Source organism: Ambystoma mexicanum, chromosome 3p (assembly GCF_040938575.1).
Source record: "Ambystoma mexicanum isolate Mex_15411 chromosome 3p, UKY_AmexF1_1, whole genome shotgun sequence".
In the NCBI taxonomy this organism is placed as follows: domain Eukaryota; kingdom Metazoa; phylum Chordata; class Amphibia; order Caudata; family Ambystomatidae; genus Ambystoma; species Ambystoma mexicanum.
In genome coordinates, this window is record NC_090925.1 from 568,682,696 (window position 1) to 568,698,339 (window position 15,644).

A 15,644-nucleotide genomic window follows, 5' to 3' on the forward strand; every position below is an offset into this window, starting at 1 on the left:
CAAGGTTCCCATTAGAACCTTCTGCTCTTTTATCAATAGTATTAGAATCTGCCTGGTAATCCACACTGACAGCTGTCAGCTCTGCCCTAGACTTATCCTCATAACCCTAAGTCTAAATCTCTCTCTTCACAAGCACTCTGTAGAGCTTCTATGCTTATTCTGGTTAGTTTACCATTAGCAATAGGTTCTATTGTTTGTAGTGATGTCTTTAAGCACCTTGAAACACTTGTGTATAAGCACGCTATAAATAAAATATCATATCATAAAATATCATATCATATACCACTAAACTTTTCTAGTGTAGACATTTAATAGACAGCAAGGTTAAACACTGAGTCCTAAAACCAGTGATCCCATTTAAGTCAGACTAAGTGCTACTTCTACTGATTAAGGATAAACCCTCTAGTGCCCCACCAGATGATCTTGCTCCTCAGTTAGTCAAGCCTTTAGCCCTTTTAGTGGCCTCTCACCTAGCTGAACTCTTCAACCTGTCCATCGACTCTGCTTGCTTTCCCTTTGTTTTCAAAACAGCCACGGCCATTCATCTCCTAAAAAAGCATGGGGCTGACCGGAACCTACCAGTTAACTTTCGCCCTGTGTTTCTCTTTCCGCACTACTCTAAAGTGCTTGAAAGGGTTGTGTTCAACCGTCTCACCAATTTCTTAGACATCCACAACCTTCGAGGCTCTCTACAAGCAGGTTTCCACTCCTGTTCCTCCACAGAAACTGCTCTGGTGAATGTGTCCAACTTCATCGCCTTTGCTAAGCACTCCAACCTATTCTCTGTCCTAGTTCTCCTTAACCTGTCTGCTGCCTTTGACACTGACAATCACTCTGATCTCCTTAATACTCTTTTTTTGTGGGATTCGCGTCAAGCCATTCCCTGGATTGAACTGGATTGAATCCTACCTTGCATCGCACCAATTCTCTATCTCCTGGAATAAGAACACCTCTCAACTCACTCCTCTAACTGTTGGCGTTCCACAATGCACATGGGCACATTGTTCCCACGCATATAAGCTTTCAGGCGTGTGCCATTGCCATAGCCATTGTGAAGAAAAGGTTAGAGTACTTTCCCTGGGAGAAGCAAGCAGCCAAGAGAGCTCAACTGGAGCCTTACTAGGGCACTGATGCACTTCTATTGTATTATTTGATGCAAAAGGTTATGGTTAAAGAATGATGATACTGAGGTGATATGCCTTGAGGTGGCGGGTGACCCTCTTGGTAACGGTCTGCCACCCAAGATAAGTGCCTGAGTGAAGTGAGGGTACCTTAACACCGGGGGGTGGTGCTGTTACCGAGAGGGTCGGCCCGCCGCTTCGGTGCATATCGCCTTTAGCACCCACGAGTAACTACACGTGGGTGCTAAAGGCAATGTTACAATTTGTTTTAAAAAGGTGAAACTTACCTTTACTCTGTTCTGCAATGCGGCGTTAGGACAAGAGTCCATCTTCGCCATTGATTCTGAATCAGCACTGAAGACAGACTCCTGTGTAGTTATTTGCATGTGGTAAAGGCGATATGAGGGAGTTGGGAGGGAGCAAGGATTGCACAGGGCAAGGGGGCACAGCTGTGGGGGAGCTCGGAATGTAGGCTTATACCCACCCTATATGGGATTATAGGATTCAGCCCAGTTCCAACCTCCCTGATCGGCTGGCGCCCCCACCCAAGGCACAAATAGAGAAAATAGCCCTATTTGGCAACAATAACTGTGGCAAGGGTAATCAGACTTGTATGGTAAAATAGCTTGACATGCAGGTCAAGTAAACCAGATGTTTACAAATCTGCATCAGTTTTCACTAAGGTGGTATTTTATAACTATCAAATAAGAATTGATGTTTGTGACAATTTAATCAGTATACACTGGGATTATCAGTGGTTCTGGCATGTGTTCGCCAAGTGGAACAACAGAAACTAAGAACTGCTAAAAGATGAGTGGAAATGGTACAGAATATGGTGTTATGGGATACTTTTACATAACCATATTTATACTGCACCTTACTGCTTGGTGCACCTTACATTAGTCCAGTAATAGGGTTCCATGACGCCAGTAAGTACCTGAGTACAAAACCAGAGATAGCACAGCACTATCCATGACAGAAGAGCATATGTAAGTGAGGCTCCGGAGCATGCCACAATATGTGTGCTATTTTAGGAAGACAGATTGGCCAAATACATAATAAAGCCAAGTTTTAGTTAATGGCTAGATCAGAGGGTGGTGATAAAAAGGGAACCAAAATATACCTCCGGTCAAGTGTCATTCAACAATTCATTTTGCTGCATTTCCCATACATAGGATTACTTTAACTAGTTTGTCAATGCATCCATTCCTACAACTAGTGCAATTCTTTTTTTCAACTTTCTATCAGGAACTACTTACAAGCAATTATTGACTATATATTACTTTAAGAATGCTGCTGAGAATGCATATGGAAGGTGGATATGGAAGGTAACATCAGGCGGATTATGTACTGTAAGGGCAGCATGGTATCACAAGTATGACAATGACACAAGAGTTACAATTTTCAAAATCTTTATTAGATTCTTGGGGTTTGGAGAATATTCTGCTTGGGGATATAGCTATGATGGGAGTAGTCTCAACCATCAAATAATAAAGAAAACACAGTTCGAGTCAGTCTCTGTCAAATCAAAATGGCCTATAATAACAAAACCTGAAGCCTGCCCTATCTCTTATACAAAAAGTCTGTAAAGGGGAATGTGTACGCAAAGGAAAATCAGTGTTAAAACATAAAGGATCAAGGTGGCTGAGTCACCTCTCCTCCACCCGTTGGACAGCACAGAGTAAGGCAGCCCCGGTAAACAGGATGACACACTCTGGCTTAGTTTATCAAAACAAGGCAGTTCAAAACGTGGGTCGTGGCCTGCTTAGCCGTCTACGTTAAAGTCACTTATTCCAGTTTACCAAATGTTCTTTAACAGTTTAACAAAAGTTCACGTAGGTCTCCCTCTGCTGGGCTCGGATCTAGCAATCACAGTACTTGCATGGGTACCCTTCCCCAAGCTTCATTCACATTCACATTCGTTATGGGTTCCCTTCACCTAACCCTAACTTTATTTCACGTTTCCAGGTCTCCCTCAGTCGGGCTCGGACCTTTCACTGATCCTGAATACTTTCGAATGTGCAAGGCTTTTACAATAGACCTCTGCAGGACCACTTCAACTTTCGCTTTAACTTTCCTTTATGTCATTTGCCCAAGTGTTTCTTGGTAGTTTCATACCACAATCCAAAAAGTTCATCTTTCAACTTCCCCTTTCGCCAGAGTTAATCTTGACCATGGCGCATTTCAGAGTTTGTTCACCTTGCCACTTTATAACAAGACATCAAACATTTCACAGAGACTTTCGAGTGGGCTACTTCTTTTCGCCGGACCACTCTGCTATTCTGTATCACTGGTTTCACACTTATCAGTTACTTAACGTTCACTACTGGTTTGCTTTCTTTAGCGTCTCATCAGCACACCTGCAACCTTCAATTGTAAGATACACTGTTGTGGCTTGAATCTTTCTTTGACACAAACCGGCCTTTCATGTCATTCGCTAACTTACCAGCAGTGTGCATTCCTTTCTTGTCTTTGCAGCTTTAATTCATGAGTCAAGGTTAATACCACCGGCTTGGCCTCACCTCCCCAACTTTGTTGTTCACCCAGGAGTGTCACTGGCATCCTTGAAACACAATGCAGGCTTCTTCTTGTCTGGGATTTGGCTTTTCCCCGTTTCTCTGAGGTAACAACCTCCTGCAGGAACATAAGGGTTTCCCTACCCTTCGCTCTGGTCCCTCGATCGGTCATCCCGCTCCAGTGGATTCGCCTTGGCCCCAGAAGTTCTGCTTGTGATGCTGGAAATGCATCGGAGGGACAGGGCCTCCGTATCCTTGTCCTTTACTGCATTTTATCATGTGTTCTATCGTGTTTTCCGCACAGGAGTTCATGTGGGACTCCTGGCGGTGCAGCTCTCTCTTTTGGTTTGGTGTACAGACCCATGGGATACCCTTATGGCACCCATGGGTGGGGGTACAACCCTGCGCCCCTCCTGTATGTTTTTGGGCACCTGTGTGTGGCCCACAGAGCAGGGTATAGGCTGGTGGCAGCTCAATGCTGAATTTGACAGGTGCCCTGAGATCCTCCATTTTGGGATACCCAGGCTCTGCCATTGGAATCAGTTGATTCCTGATCGGAAACAAGATGGCCCCTGTGGCCTCTTGCTTTCTATTGCCTGTTATCTTGTTTTCCCAAAGTCCTGGAAAGCCCTGACTCTGTCCCTTCCCCCTGACTGGCTGTTGGGTGGAAGTTCCATATATGGTGTTGTTGTGAAGTCCAGGCCAGACTGGCTGGAGCCTTCCCAGTGACTGTATGTCTGGGGGCCTCTCACTGCTAGAATTTGTGTTCAGAAGCTGAAGTCCACTATGAAGAGTAACTGGAGTAAAACTGAAGCTTGACCTTGAAGCCCTGCTGGAAGAGAAGAATTGCTGTTGCTCTACTTCGTCAATCTGAAAGCTGCTGTGTCTCCAAGGACTGACCCAGAGAGGACCTGGTAAAACGCCCTCTTCCCGAGCTACGAGGGACCATCGTGCACCAGCTGATCTTTGCAAAAGCTCCCTGGTAGACAGACCTACGACAGGCTGCCAACCATAGACGGGAACTGTCGCGGAATCCCAAAGAGAAGCGCCCGGACTGTTGTTCCCCACCGTCGACGACCGTCGTTGCCGACTGGAGCCACCGTGCTCTTGTTGCCTAAGAACTTTCGATTCATGGATGCGCTCGTCCGCACCGCCGCCCGCCTTATCCCGCCATAGAAGGCCAGGCTGTCGAAGCGCCAAGGAGCATCCGCCGGTGGGTTTCCCACCACCCAAAGACCACAGAGACGCCGATGACTCGGCGCTCTTGCTGGGCCACAGTTCTTCAAACTCTTTGCTGTCCTGAACTATCGACACTGATGTGCCCCACACACCTCTTCCTTGCAGGACATGTACGCTTCCCCGTCGACGAGCACCGCTAGGAAAGAAGCTGCCTCTTCACCGTCGTAGTTCACCCTGTTTTCCCTGACGAGGTACGCTACAAAGCCAGGTACTTTGGGGTTGCAGAACTATTGGAAAGTCTCTTGTGAACAATATATGGACTGGGCTTGTGATATATCTTTATTTTACAGGTTGCCCAGGTGGGGGAATCTCCACACAGAACTGTGTCTAGGTATCGGGGCCAGTATTCTGCCAATTGTTCTAACCAACTTCTTTCCTCTTATATCTATTGTTGGTTTCCTTTACAAAATGATTTGTGTGACATTTAACCGTCCAGTTGATGCACTTTAAAGAGATCTAATGGTAGTTTGTGGTACCACGTAGAACTGTATATTTGCCATAATAGATAACCGAGTACAAAGGGAGTTATCGTGATATTGTACATAACCTTGAATATTAATTATTTAAAGACTGTGTTTTAACTAATACAGTGTGCGGCATTCCTTTGTGGGTGCTTGGGGACTACACTATACTTAAGAACCAGCCTGCATCACCTCCTGAGAAGCTAGGCCTTGATTGCTCATCCATTGCTACCTTATAGAGAATCGTGGCCGGGGTCTTCTGTACCTCTCCTCTACCATATAGAGAGCAGAAGTACAGATGCCCCCTCCAGTCTTTACACTTCTCCTTCGCGCGTTCCACCTTGCTCAGAGTGCATCTCTATGTTCCACCTTTTATCAATGTGGGGGAGCTAATGGGTATCAGATGTATATGATTACGGTGAAGTGCCTGACTTTGCCTAACCTGATTAGCGGGACATGTCCAATGAGATAAGTAAGTGTTAGTCTCTTTACTCTCAGTTGCCCTCTTCCTCAGCCCAGTGTTTGTCTAGAAATGGGGGGGAGTTTGGACGTTGGAGAATCCTATAAAATAGGATGGGGTACGGGTACAGGAAAGGGGGGAAAACCGTGTCTCACCATCGGTTGCCTCACCCCAACTCCACGAACATCCCCCAACCAGGTGATCCTCCCACACTGGTCCACCCCCAGGGTCTGGATCCAAAGTTGATGGCTGTGCCCTGGCTACCTGATAGAGAGATCCAGAGGACTAGTAAGTGGACACCCTTTGGTTTCTCATAGTACCTTGAAGATAAGCTAAATTATGATCAAAATGGTCACCATGTATCACTGCTGAGATGTATTTCACTACTCCTTCTTTAGTCGCTTGTCTTTTCCACTGTTCCTTTTACCAGTGGCTACCAATGACTGACCCTAGCTCACTGTACTTACTCTCACATCATCTTTAGACTCAGGTGATTGATGTTTTCTGTGGGAGTAACCTAGCATATATTCCTCTGATGAAATTCCGAAAGATATTTTATTGAGTTTTCTTTTTGTGCCTGCTTTCTCTCATCTATACTGGAATGCAAATGCAAAGGAGATTTTAGAACATATGTCCTTAAGAGATGAACAATGTAGGTGATGTACTTTCTCCATGTGAGTTCTCTTGCAACTGGTCTCTTACCCACAAGCTAACAAAGTAGCAACTTTCCTTTCTAGCATTAATAACCACTTTGTTGACCGCAACCACCCCATCAACTCTCAGCCTGTTTCTCTCGCTCTCTCTGGCTCAATATTCCAAAATATTGGAACATGTTGTGTTGGACAGAATCACTAACTGCCTGGAGACCAGATGCTATCCCCTGTGGATCGTAAAGCAGATTCTCACAGAAAAAGCAATAATACATGTCTCCATCTTCCAATCATTGGTCCACGGTTCATTACTCTCCTCTCGTATCATCCTCCCTGATCTATCTGCAGCCATTGATTCCGTTGACTAGTCCACCCCACCTTACCTCTTCTGACATAGGCATCTAAGACATGATGCTCAACTGGACCATCACTCACCCGTCAAACTGGTCATTCTCCATCTCGCAGAGTGTTGGCACTTCCACATTAATCTTCTTGCTGTTGGGAGTTATCCCAGGTTATCTACTTGGACTGCTCCTTGTCACCCTTTACAACTCCTCACTTGGAAAACTCATCTTTCAGTTTCTCTTACCACCTATGTTACTGACACCCATGCCTTCTCCTTTGCATCTTTCAGCCATGAAATATCTTCTGCTTATCTTACAGTATCCCTACTATCAACCACTGTATTTCTAAATTTCTCCAAAACAAAAGGAAACAACCTCGCTGCTTCAACTGTCTTTCACTCCTCCCATTGCCTATTCCATTTCATCCTGATCTGCTTACATTATTACCATGTCTTACAATCTAAATTTCTTCTTTGACGGGAACCTAAAACTCTACGGCATCTAGGGTGAACCTACTAAACATTTGGAATATCTGTCCACAGCTTACCTATCGCTCTACGAAAATCATGATTTCTAGGTTTGTCGTCATTCGACTCAACTATTGTTCTAACTACACCCTGCTCCTGCCTCTCAACAAAGTGCTGAACATTGCTACCTGACAACTCTATTACCAAGCCAATCCTATTGTAACTCTTCCCAGGCTTCCATGGCAGATGGCTGTCCTTGTAATATCAATCTCTCTTCAAAGTAATGTTCCTGGTCTTTAATATTATCCACATATTGAACCATACCTGTGCATGTAGCAAACTCCATCTATTGCTTTACTCCTCCTTGTATGACCAAATACTGCTCAACCTATCTGTACCCACCGACATTGTGATGCCTCCTATTTCTGCTCCTTTTCACTCCAGGTCCCCTTAACCGTAAAACCCTGCTATGCCTGGACAAATACATCCACCGAAATCACCAAATATTCACTGTATTTGGGGGATTTCAGTTTGGCTTAACTTTTATGAGATACGGCTGACAGTGGCCAGTCATAATTTCGAAAAGAAAATGTCGAAAGACAATAATGTTGAAAAAATAATGCCGAAAAAAATATATCCAATTCTTTATTTTTTTATTTATATATTTTTTGGGGGTTTTGCGAGTAAATAAAAAGGTAAAAAATAAAATAAAAAAAGAGGGGTTGGGGGGAACCCCCCCTTTTTGAATAAAAACGTAGTGAAAAAGAAATTCGATATATTTTTTTTCGATATTATTTTTTCAAAATTATGACTTTCGACATTTTGGTATTCGAAATGATCACTATGAACCATGGCTGACATATTCGGATTAAGCTCTATTTCCTCCTATTCTACTTTCCCCACTTCTCTAAAGTTCTATCTCTTTCACTCACCTCCCTAACACCTTTTTACTTCCTCTCTCATTTCGGTCTCTTCCACTTTCCACACCTCCTACTGCTTCTCTTACTGTGGTCCTTCTCCACTCATCCTCAACCACTTCACTGCTTGTTGTATTTTTTGTTGTCCTTTTGTAAAGTGCGTTGGCGTAAAGCGATATATAAAAATGTAATAAATACAAAAATACAATACAATTAAAGCTGATGAAATGTTGCTGGATTTATTGGGCTGAAGAGTTGAGACCTTTTCCCGTCAGCCCATGGTCAAAGCAAACAAAGTATAAAGTTAATGGAACAAGTCATTAATTCAGAATCTTGCCTGCTAGAGATGCTCAAAGAAGGCACAAGGGATAGTTCTACAAAAATGGGGCATCTAAAAATAGTGCAGAGGGTGTGCCATTATAAATGCCCCATTTTTGTAAAAGTGCAGGCCACCTCATTCTCAAAGGTGACCTGTGTATTTCAAGATGGCTGTTCTGCAGCACAAATTATGTGCTGCACATCCCCCTTGAATACATTAGTGTCAGAATTGCACTCCTAACACTGGGTGCTGCAAGCACATTTTAGGGTGAATGCCAACAAAAAAAGGCATTTCTATCCCTTTTTATAGGATAGAAATGCAAGTGGGGCAGAAGTATTTGCTGTCACACGTAAACATAAAAAAACATGGCAGAGTCAGAAAAGACCTAGGCATGCGAGTAAATGGGTGAAAAGGAGCATTATAAGTTGGGCATCTGTGATGCACACATTCTTGTTGCCCTTTGTGAATTTGAATGCACCTTTTTTTAGTGCAAGTGATGAAATGCGTATACATTCCCTTAATTTGTTGAAATGTGAAAAGGGAATCTGAATGTGTGCATTTATGCACAAAAATATGGGCCTCATTACAGGTCTGGTGGTGCAGGAAAAAAGTGGCAGTAATTCCGTTACCTCTGCTTTTCCCGCACGCCAAACTACAACTTTGCCAGTAAGGTGGCCTGATTTACCTCCAGCCAAAAGCTGGAGATAAGTCAGGCACCCCACCGGAAAAAAAAGATTCTATTAATGCCAGCATCCCCCAATGGAGGGGGAATGACTCCTATGGACTCCATGGAATGGGTAATTACTTACTGTTACCGGCATCTGTAATATGCCAGTAATTCCTGCATGTCAGGTGCCGGTAACAGAAATACCATTTGGTGGTATTCCACCGGAATTAGCAGCGGGATACCACCAAACATGTGATGAGGGCCATTGACTCTTCCTATTAGTGATACATTAAATAGATAACATTAATAATCCTCACTGAAGCAAACTCAGCAAGATGAAACTTCATGCACACCTAATGCATGATTGACTCTTTTTGTCATCCAGTTCACAGACTTTTCCATGGGATCTCCGGAGTACACTTGGTAGCAGAGAATGATGGTTTATCGATTATCGATTATTGATTAGAATAAGACACCCATTGACCGTCGACATAAAGTAACTCTAGGTCTTCGGCAATATAACGATTCCTTTGCCATTCTGCCGAGTAGACCGTGAAGCTGCCCGTAGACAGTGGAAGTGTAAGAGAAACTGCAGACCAGGGCTTGAAGGGACCCGTGTTCCCCCCTTCCCACCGGGCAGCTGAGCGGGTGAAAATCCGAAGAAGGCGTTAACAAAGGCGGTGATCCCGAGGGTCCAGAGAGGAACCATGCGAATGGTGAGTGAAAAAGATTGAATGTTTTGGCAAAAGTGCATGCCTTAGAACAAGTAAAGGGAAAAGGTAACAGAGGGGGTGGGAGAAAAAACTAAATATAGTTAGAAGTAGAGAAGAATGTATATATATATATAAGGGGATAATGACTCAAGGATAATTGAGTAAATAAAGGTTACCGGGAGGACACCCGAGAAGAGAGAGGTTACCGGGGAAGACAACCGAGAAGTGAGAGGATTCACCTTATTCCTACGCTTTTAATACATGCGGCTAGAAGAACCATGCACCCAGAGCCCCAGCTAAAGGGGGAACGATTAGACTACCACGATGGTTAAAGACGTTGTGAAAGGGGTACGTTAAGACTCCATGAAGGGGTAATGATTAGAGGCAGAGATATCTGTGACCAGCTGGTGTTCGTCTAGTCTGTTAAGTGTCTGTCTTACATGTTTTTGTTGTGACATCATACTTCGAAAAATTTTCCTTGAGAAAACTGATTGAAATTTTACGCGATTGCATAGCTAAGATAATATCGCATATGAATTGATGTTTTTCAAGTTAATTAGAAGGTATACAGTTTTGTGAAAAATTTGGATTGGAGCTTGCACTGTTTGGTGCTCGCTCATATTGTTGGAACTGTTTAAGCCATGCAAAGGTGTTGACAAGTGCTCTATAAGAGGAAAGAGAACAGATTTAGGTATGGAAGACATGACACCATTGACACACTTGTGCAAACAGTTGCCGAAACACGCACCAAAACTGAAGAAATACAGTGCAGAGTGGGTCAAAGGAACTGCCCATAAGATGTTTATGCCATGACCACAGAGTGGGACCATATCTAAAGCTGTCTTGCAACACATGACGACATATTTGCATGCCACATACACAGGCAAAAAGTTAGACAAATGCCTCGCTGTTCTAGAACTTTGGAAAATGTATGAACAGGCAAAGGAAGAGGAGCCGCCAATAGATTGGATACTTAATGTATGTACAGAGAGCCCCATCTGAAACAAAGGTTGAAGAAAGTAAAGACGAGGGATTATACCCGCTTAGAGAACTTAAAGCAGCCACGGGGCACAGCAACCCCGCATATGAGTCACCTACGCATAGTAGTGACGAAAATCAAGGGAAAGATAAGGATAAGGATATTGCCTCCACAGTCCCAAAGGACAAGGGGAGACACGATTAAGAAAGAAGTGATCAAGCACAGACAAGCGCATGTCTCGACAAAGAGAGACAAGGGAAGAGATGGAAGGGAAACGAAGATAGAACTGATGAGATAGCATTCGCAAAAAACGAATGAATGGGAGGACACATTTTATTGAAACTTGATGGCAAAGGCATTGATGACGCGAAACAAAAGGAGAGGTTAGATGATGTACAGAGAAAAGGGAAAGAGAAGGAGTTAAGAGACGAAAAATTAAGAAAGAAAGAGAGACAAAGGCAAGAACAGCTATATGGCGAAGAGCAAGAAAGACAGCTCGATCGCCAACAAAGAGCAGCAACCAATCATGACAGACAGGAACAGCAAAGGTCAGAGGAAGAACAAAGGACATGAGAGAAAAGAATAAAGAGAAAAAGAGATGAGGAAATTCGAAGGGCAGATGAATGTAGAAATGAAAAGAAAAGGGTAGAAGAAAGAGTAAGAGAAGAGGCGAGGAAGCGCAGAGAATTCGATGATGACACAGAAAGTAAGCGGAGACAGAGAGCACGCAATCTTGAATATCTGTGGAGAGAGGTTAGGAAACCCGCTCCAGTAGTAGATTGGGAAGACATAGAAGAATTTTTTCCTGCATACGATTCAGTACCAGGCACGTATAGGGCAAATATGGAAGATGACTTCGACACCAGAAGCATCGGAGAAATGATCGATAGAATATATGATGAAATGGGGTTAGAACAAATACCCCAAGGGGAGAGGGAAGATGAGCGCCTGGAGAGCACTCAGCTTTATGACACTGAGGATGTCTCCCGAAGTAGTGGAAATAGAGACCTATCCTTGGATAGACTAGAAATAAGTCGGAACAAAGAAGACACGAGAAGTGGCACTAGTTAGGCACAGACACTGTCCGACTGGAAAGGGAGGAGCATGAGGAAAATGAGGAAGAGAGACGGAGCGAAAGACGACTCCCAAAAGAGAAATGAGTAAGATGGTCAGACACTAGCGAGTCTGCACCGAGGGCATCAGAGTCAGCCACGCAGTCAGACCGATATGAAGAAGTATCACACAGTCAGAGGGGGGTGTCTTCACCGCCCTACATGGACAGGCTCGGGACATTGCCAGACAGACGGCAATGTGGGAATATTACCCCTGCAATAGACAGGAGAACAATGAGAGAAGAGAGAGAGGGCTATGCATCCCAATTTCCGGTACTCGAAAAAGGGGGAGTAAGACCACAATATATTCCATGGCCACACATGGATCGAGAATATTTGAAAAACAAGCTTCCAATACTGACATCGGGAGCCGGAAAGTGGATACATGAGTTAGAAAAAATAACAGGAGGGAACACGTTAGCCATTGGGGATATTAAGGGTCTCCTAATCGCCATACTTGGTGAGAGAGCAGACGATGTGTGGGCACAAGCAGGCTACCCTTGTGTAACCACAATTAAAACCGCGCATGACAGAGCTCCATTTGACAATTATAAAGCCGCAGTATGGAAAGTACTACAAGTAGAATACCCAGACACTTCCAATATGGGAACTATAATGACACGAAAAATGAAGGAGTCTGAAGATCCGTTAATTTATATGCAGAATTTTCAAGACGCATGGGTACTCGACACTCATTAATCTTGGACGAAATCTATACTTGTGTTCTACAACTCAAGAAATTGGTGGGAATTGAGGCCAAGCCTTGGGCTGAAATAATGCTGACTATCGCGCACTATTGCAGATTGCTGCAAGAACAGAGTCGCAAAAAGGAAGCCGCACGTAAGGGTGAGGAAGTAAATTGGTGCAGAAGAAATTGTAAAAATATGCTCTTGAGGGAGCCATGATAACTAGCACAGCTGAATCGAGCATGCAGCAGGTGACTAATCTACAGCAGAATAATCAGGGCAATACAGGGTTTTACCCCAGGGGAAGAGGATTTAGGGGAAGAGGATGGCAGAGCAATCAGGGAGGTTTCCAAAATAATCAAGGAGGTTTTCAAAACATGCAAAATGGTAATCAAGATATGTTAAACGGGCAAATGATCTGACCACCGCCAGTATGTTGGTTGTGTGGCACTTAGCTTGCACATGCAGAAACCAAGGTATGATGCTGAACGGCCAAGGAGCAGGCATGGTGAATCCACCTGCAGTTTTACAGCAGGGTATTGCACAGAATCACAGGGTGCAACAACAAGCGCCAGGAGCGCAACAAGGTGTACAACCTCAGAGCATGGGGAAGTTTCAACAAGCACAATCCCGTTGCACTGTGTCTCACAAGATCTGACGCCATTCACATTCAGACAGATGCGTCTGAAAAGCACGAGTCTACCCCAGGGGTAATGTGAGTCTCCATCTATTTTCAACAGAGTCCTGCAGATGGACCTAAGCAATATTGCACTAAAAAGTGTTGTACTGCAATACGTAGATGACATCTTAATTTGCAGCACAACAGAAGAGCAATGCAGGTATGATTCTGTTCAGCTATTCACTATATTGGCTGAGAAAGGTTATAAGGTTGACAAGGAAAAGTTACAATATTGTCAACAAGAAGTGCTGTACATAGGCCAGCATACTCACATGAAGGAAAGAGAGTGACCCCAGAAAGGGCTGAAGCCATACTGAACACGGCTAAGCCAAACACGATAAAACAGATGCAGAGCTTTCTAGGCCTATGCAACTACGTTAGGGCATGGGTCTTTGACTATAGCTCTTACACTAAGCCTTTACTTCAGGCCCTAAAGAAGGCCCAAGTGACGAAAGAAAAGATTGAATGGTCTGAGACCATGGAGAAAGGGTTTGCTGAACTCAAAAGAGCCATTTGCACAGCACCAGTTCTAGGGATCCCCAATTATGCAGAGGAATTTTACCTGTTTTCACACACGAATGGCAGCGTTATGACAGCGGTGCTCACACAGAGAACCACACTAGGGTACAAGCCCCTCGCATACTACAGTGGGAATTTGGACCCAGTAATGAGAGGTCATTTTCCTTGCAAACAAAGTTTAGCTGCCGCAGCATTCGCCATAGACAAGGCTACAACCATAGTGATGGGATGCTCCATGACATTGTACGTCGAGCACTCACTAGTTGTCATTCTAGAGAAACCAAAGGGCACATTGACATCTTATAGAGCTTCTGCCTATGAAGTGATCATATCAAATCCATCGATTAAGATAATCTGATGCAAGATAGTGAACCCAGCTATGTTAGAGCCTGTCACTGAAGGAGAGCCAATACATGACTGAGCAAATTATGAAAAATTCTATGATGAAATCCCCATGGTGAAAGAAAATGCCTTGGCAGAAGGAGAGATCGTCTTCATTGAGGGGTGTTTGAGGATCGATAAAAGTGACGGACAAAGATATAGGGCCTCATTACGAGAATGGAGGTAATGAAAAAAGGAAGGCGGAATGGTAATACCGGTATCGTTAACGGGTTCGGGGCATTACGACCCGACAACCTGCAAATATCGCCACCGCCCATACCGTGCCCCTTCATACCGGCTTGCACGCATACATGCGCCCCTTCAAGGAGTAAATACCGTGATGTCGTAATAGGAGGACATCACAACTCACGCGGGCATGCAATTACCGGCATCCCGAAGGCGGTAATTAGGGCCTGCACGATGGCGGCCATAAAGGCATCGCGGACCACCGTAAACAGCAATCTGCAATCAAGGCAACTGCCAAAGGTGCACCCAATCACCACAGGTGGAGTAAATGGAGCCTGTCCCAGTATAAAAGGAGTACACCCACACACCACACCCTTTCCTACACCAAAATGATACCACTAGCTGTTGCAATCATGGGGCTGGAGGACATGCCTATACTGCTACAACTACAGCAACAACAGCAACTACAACAACAACTACAGCCACAGCAACAGGCAGCACAGAGTAGACACAGGAGGAGAAGGAGGTTGAGACAGGGCCAGCAATTACCACCAGTGCAGCCAGTAGTATTTCGTAGGCAGCCACTAATCCCTCGCTTCAGACCCAGTCCATTCAATCTAACCCCTGAGCAGATCCACACCCTGTATAGGTTGGACCGGGACACCATCACCTTCATAGTGGACATGATACACAACAACATCGTCAAACTCATAGAAATTCGCACTACCACCCCCCCCTACTAAAGGTGGTGTCTGTGCTACACTTCCTGGCCACAGGCACCTACCAGCACACAGTGGGCCAGCTGCATGGCATTTCACAACCACTATATTCACGCATGCTGACCCAAGTGCTGGAAGCCCTCCTGAAGCACGCTAGCACCCACATATCCCTAGCACGAACTGCCCAGGAGATAGGCGACACCAAAGTAGGCTTCCATGCACTGGCAGGCATGCCCAATTGTGTTGGTGCCCTCGACTGCACCCATGTAAGACGGACAACCTGGCCACCATGGGTATGTCAAGCAATGGATGACTAAACATGATTGCAACTTTGCCAATGTGGCTAGTGTGACCATGCACAGTGTAGTATACACAGCAAAAATGTGAGGCAAAAAATCATCGTGCAACCACAGAACATCCACATCAGCATGCAAGAATTCACCCTGCATCATCTGTACAATGCCATCCAGACTACCACACCATATTGCAGTATAGAATGCCTCTAAATA